The sequence below is a fragment of the Arachis hypogaea genome, chromosome 15 (genome assembly GCF_003086295.3).
Source record: "Arachis hypogaea cultivar Tifrunner chromosome 15, arahy.Tifrunner.gnm2.J5K5, whole genome shotgun sequence".
Taxonomy (NCBI): domain Eukaryota; kingdom Viridiplantae; phylum Streptophyta; class Magnoliopsida; order Fabales; family Fabaceae; genus Arachis; species Arachis hypogaea.
Genome location: NC_092050.1, coordinates 130,443,363 through 130,448,067, shown reverse-complemented (window position 1 = coordinate 130,448,067; position 4,705 = coordinate 130,443,363). Strand labels below are relative to the sequence as shown.

Here is a 4,705-nt window from a genome sequence, read left to right as displayed (position 1 = left end):
TGTTTGATTACTAAAAGTGCTTCTTTCACATCAGAAAAAGAAGAAAAAGAAACCACACCTCATCATATTACAGCTAAGCATGTAAAGACGAGATAACAGCAATTTCAGAGACTTGTTTAATGTTTGATTACTAAAAGTGCTTCTTAAATAATCTAAAATTGCAGGAAGAGTAAGTAATATAAATATATAATAGTTTATATAAATAGCTGAATAACGTGAATATATATATATATATACCGTACAAGGAGTTACAGAAGCGTTAAGACTTGAGAGTTGAGATTATGTTACTCTTACTCTTAAGGTATGTTGTACAAGAAAAGTGATTTCTTGCACACTTGCTTTTCTGATGTACAAAAACTCAAAGTATTTCTTTATTTTCCTATAACTTTAAGCAATCAATTTCTGGGAAGCAGCCAGTTCAACTGTTAAGATGAAAGATGATTTGCCAGATTTCCTCAGATACCGCACGTCTCCATTCATCAGCTTCAGCAACTTTCTGCTAATGAGCAGACTAATACCCTCCTCGGATTCTTGTCCCTCTCGTCTGAACATTTGGTTCAGTAATGTTTCCGGAACACCAACACCATCATGTGTTATGCTGCAAAGATATAGAATGGCAAAGACTACCAAGAAATGGCTACAGTCATGTCATCCTCTGCCAACTACCAATTTAGAACTGAGAAGATCACAATATGGAACAGGTTTTTTGACCCTTTCTCTTCTTTTTCTTCTACTTTGGAGGCTAGAGAACTACTTTGATGGCTTGGCTGCATCAAAAACAGCCTTCACATTCTGTATTCAAAGGCAGATATGGTTAGGGACGTGATATTATCTAACCTTTGAAACTTTTATAGATGTAGAGAACATATATGTACCTGCTGTATTTTTGAACTACATTCGATGTAAACTGGAGCACCGATAAGTTTTTTCAGTTTCTCACCCTTCAACAAAGAAAGAAAACCAGATCACTAATGTATAAAGTAAGCAGATGGTCTCTCTTATGATCACCAACTGAAGGCTAAAAGGAAATGAAATAAGACACAAAGCGATAGCAATGGATATTGGTAATGGAAGCAATGAAAGCTAAGAAGTACCTGCACTGTGGTGATAGGCGCTGCACCAAGATGATCTTGAAAAAACTGCTTATCATCTCGAAGATCTACACAAGTCGCATATTGGTTGTCAAGAAATGCCCAAGCAAGTTAATAATGACATCTTTACAATGAAAGCATTAAATACGTATAATTAAGTTAGCACTATATATGAGAGAAGACAAATTCCAAAAGAAACTATATGAAAAATTGAGACTAGAGACAAAATTTTCAGAATAGAAATTCTACTTTTGTTATTGACTATCAGAAATGGAAATTCTAACGAGTCAATAAGAAAAGAACTTATGGAAACACCAGATCCACCATGGCAAATTACTCATGTTAGGTAGTAGCAATCTTCTGTCACTTTAAACTTCCTAATACTCTTCATAAATCAAGGTTTTTTCAAGATTTATCAACAGCCATTTAGTTTTTAAAACAATCATTACATTAGCCTTTTAGTTAAACAAGGAGGTAAAGGGAAAAATTAAGAAAGCATTCCATGAAATGGTTTGGTATATCTGAATCAATTCTTGATTAAAGTCATGAATTAGGTAATCTTCGAGGATGAACTTCCTTCTCTAAACCACTACTGAATAACAAGCAATCAAAGGAAAAAAAATAACAGCAATGACATTGGAATCCAAAATCTATTCCCCAACTTTCTAATAATGAAAGAAACATAGTATGAGTAAAAGACAGCAATTAGTATGATAATAAGATAAAACTTCACAGGATCACGGAACTACTATCATGCTGAAGGTTATCAGGTAGATAACATGGACATCAAACATCAAGAAGGTAAAGAAAGAATAAGAATCTAACCAAGTTTTGTTTCAACAAGAATAATTGGAACACCAGGAGCATAATGCCTCAACTCAGGAATCCACTGGAAAAGGAGGAAAAGAAAAAATTAGTCCAGAGTAGAGAGAAAAAAGAACAATAATAATAATAAGTATATACCAATCTTACTTTCTTGGCAACATTTCCATAGCTAGCCCTGCTTATGAGAGAGAATGCTAGCAGGAATACATCAACTCCTCGACAGCTTAAAGGTCTTAATCTACTGTAATCTTCTTGGCCTGTTGCAAAGTAATTGAAAAAAAAAAGGATAAAATGGTGAATAGAAAAAAGACATACCCTGCAGTGCCATGTCCAGCATCTTCTTGACTCTCTCTGCTGAAAAATCCTCAACCAGCATAAGTAAATCCTTTCCAATAGCTTCCTTAACTGAAAGGCCTGTCAACTTCATTTCCACCAACACCAGTATCCGAAGGGACTATAATTTCAACTTCTTCAACATCTATTTTGATCTCATCCTTTCCCTTCAAACTAGTCCCCCAGTTCATATGTAAAAACGCAATCTCTCACATTTTCATCAGCATATATCTTATTTTCAGGCAATACATCTGGCATCACTTCAGCTTTGTGGGGATCTGATACCGTTGACGAGCCAACATTCATTGCATCCTTAACTGCCATTTTAGACTCCCCTTCACATGTTTCACCCACAACAGCATCAGAAGGGGTTATAATTTCATCTTCATCTTGATTAGACCTAATCTTGTCCTTCCCTTTCGAATTAGTATCTAATGCAGCGGATGTCAGACTGAAATCTGTTACATTTTCACCAGCTTGGATATCATTTTCAGGCAATACATCTGGCATGGCTTCAGCTTTTTCAGGACGTGATTCGGATGACAAACCAAAGGTAGTAAAATCACTAACTGTGAGGTTAACCTCATCCTTTTCTTCCGAAATAGTATCCAATATAGCAGATCTCATATAAAAGAACTAAATTTCAATCACCAAAAGAGTATAAATTCATACATAGTCAAATGGAGACATTAAATAATTCGGCAAATAAATGCCAACACAAACGTAAACAAAATATAATGTCGTCGTCACTAGACGGTTCATATGCCCACAAGAAAATAATAAAAAATAAAAAAATAATAAATATCCTATGTTGTAAATCTAATCTTGTGAAAATTCATAATCATCACGATGGTGATTATCATACAGCTTATTAAGATTTTTAATGGCATTTTTTGACCCTATAGCTGATCATATTATGATTCTTTAACACGAGTGAGACTGCAATCTTCATGGGAACCTCATCATCCACCTAATAAAATTTAAAAAATTACACATTAGGCTTAACTACCTAAATATAAAAGAAAGAACGAAGGAAAAGATTAGTGCATAACATTACCTTTATGTTAAAATGATCATCTTCAAAACAAGCTATCATCCAATTAGCAATCCACACACCCGCGTCACTCCTACATATCGAGGAAGCTATATTAGAGTATTATATAATTGCATAAATTTCATATCAATAACTACTAATTATACGATCTTACGATCCAGCTTCGAGGGTCGGAAGGCCTTCTAGCTCTTCAAATTCAAATTGTGAAGAAATCAGATTTGGAGTGGTCTCAAAGTCATAGAATGAACGATCTTCCAATACCTCGTCCAAATAAATGGCCTGTTTATGACTATGTTAGATTTTTCTTTTTTAGTCATATATGTAGATAATTAACAAAAAAAAAGAAAATATAGTTACTAATTTCAAGGCTGTCCTCTTTCGCTTGAACTGTTTCCCAATGGGTAATGGGTCTAGCAAAATAATTTGTCTTTTAACACGATCAATCACTACGAGGTACCAGTGTTCATGACCTTCATCAGTAGTTTCAGATACAAGGATAAAGACCTAATCAAGAGAAAGTCATTTTAGTTATTAAAATTATTTTATGCCAATATTTGCTAATATGAATTTAAAATGAGATAAACTTACTCTTTTTAAGCAGTCAACTTTGCCCAAATAAACATATGTGATACAAAGCGACAGACGGTTGGGATCCAATTTTGTCTTCTCTGACAGCTACATTATTTCAGCCACTAGTTTATATGCGCAATACAAATAACAACTACCAATATTATTTTAGTATACACTCCTATTTACTGACCGCAAAAGTTGTGGGTAAAAACCAATAACCACTTTCTCTGGTCAACTCTATCCTCATCATATCTGCTACTAAGTCTAGCACAAGAGAAATGATTGACTTTTCTGGCATCAAGCTCCTGAATACATCTTTGTGAGCTGTAAACTCTGAAAATACTATATCCTCCTCGTAGCTGCCAAAGATAATTTAACATAAATAAAAATAGTTAAACAAATCAACAATACCGTTAACAAATAAAACTAATTGAGTTTACTTACTTATCCATCAAATGATTACCATAAAAGTATGTTGCAATTGCAAGTTCAGTTTCGTCCAAACCCATTGAAACTGTTGGTCTAAAACAGACTTGCACCCACTAAATATATTAAAAAAACTGTTATTAGTGAAATAATAATAATAATAATAATAATAATAATAATAATAATAATAATAATAATAATAATAAACTACTTATTATTTAGTACTCACACTAGGTAGCTCTAATCCAGGAATATTGATTAGAGCAAGTGAATTTGTTCTCCTTTTTTTAGCAATGAACAGATCTATCTTGGCCTTCTCAATACAGCATAGCAACAATGGATTATTCGACGCACTACTTTGTTGGTTAAGAGTCTTAGAATTGGAACCAAAGACCTTAAACACCAT

At 33.6% G+C, this 4,705-nt stretch overlaps 1 pseudogene; it reads right to left on the bottom strand.

The window, feature by feature from the left end:
- Nucleotides 1–241: 241 nt before the first annotated feature.
- On the bottom strand, nt 242–4,705 carry LOC112748904 (rac-like GTP-binding protein RHO1; annotated as a pseudogene).